Below are 538 nucleotides of genomic sequence, written 5' to 3'. Positions count from 1 at the left end.
ACCTGTTGAACATTTCATGCTTTTGTTCATGAAGGGAAGGTTTTTAAAAGAAATGAAAAGGTCGATTTAGGTCGGAAGCGTAATGCATTCACTTGAGAAAAAAGATTCCGCTCTGTTTTTCTGAAATAACGAGGTAAATATCTCAGAATTCTGAGATAAATTTGCAGCTGCTAACAGCTGTAAGTGTAAATGTGACGGGGGGGGTCAACAGTTCATTGGAGCAGTGGTTCTCAAACGTTTTCACATCAAGGAGCCTTAACCTGACACAAATGGGATCACCAGTTTTTGCTTTTAGATGTTCTATTACTGAAAATGTTTAAACCCAGGGCCAACATTGTTATACATCCTGTCACTGTGTTACTTATGGATGGAATTATAGACAATCAATCCCCTTTTTTCTGGGACCCCTACGAACCTTGAGAGGGTCCCAGTATTTTTTGGAAGACACGCAAAATCCTCCAGCTGCCACACTTGCTGTTTGCTATTACTTAATGAAATACTAACATGTTCTAACCTGCTCAAAGCTGCCGACATGTAC

The 538-nt window shown here is 40.0% G+C and overlaps 1 protein-coding gene across 2 annotated transcripts in view; it reads left to right on the top strand.

Moving 5' to 3' along the window:
- The window catches only part of enpp2 (ectonucleotide pyrophosphatase/phosphodiesterase 2), a 33045-nt gene that overhangs the window by 13302 nt on the left and 19205 nt on the right, over positions 1-538 (top strand). The gene's annotated exons all lie outside the window — the stretch shown is intronic.

This window comes from Seriola lalandi, unplaced genomic scaffold (assembly GCF_002814215.2).
Source record: "Seriola lalandi dorsalis isolate HSWRI2012SDOR001 ecotype SW California unplaced genomic scaffold, Sedor1 jcf7180002054588, whole genome shotgun sequence".
Classification (NCBI taxonomy): Eukaryota; Metazoa; Chordata; class Actinopteri; order Carangiformes; family Carangidae; genus Seriola; species Seriola lalandi.
The sequence above is the reverse complement of the archived record's forward strand: the minus strand, read 5'-3'. Positions and strand labels throughout refer to the sequence as shown.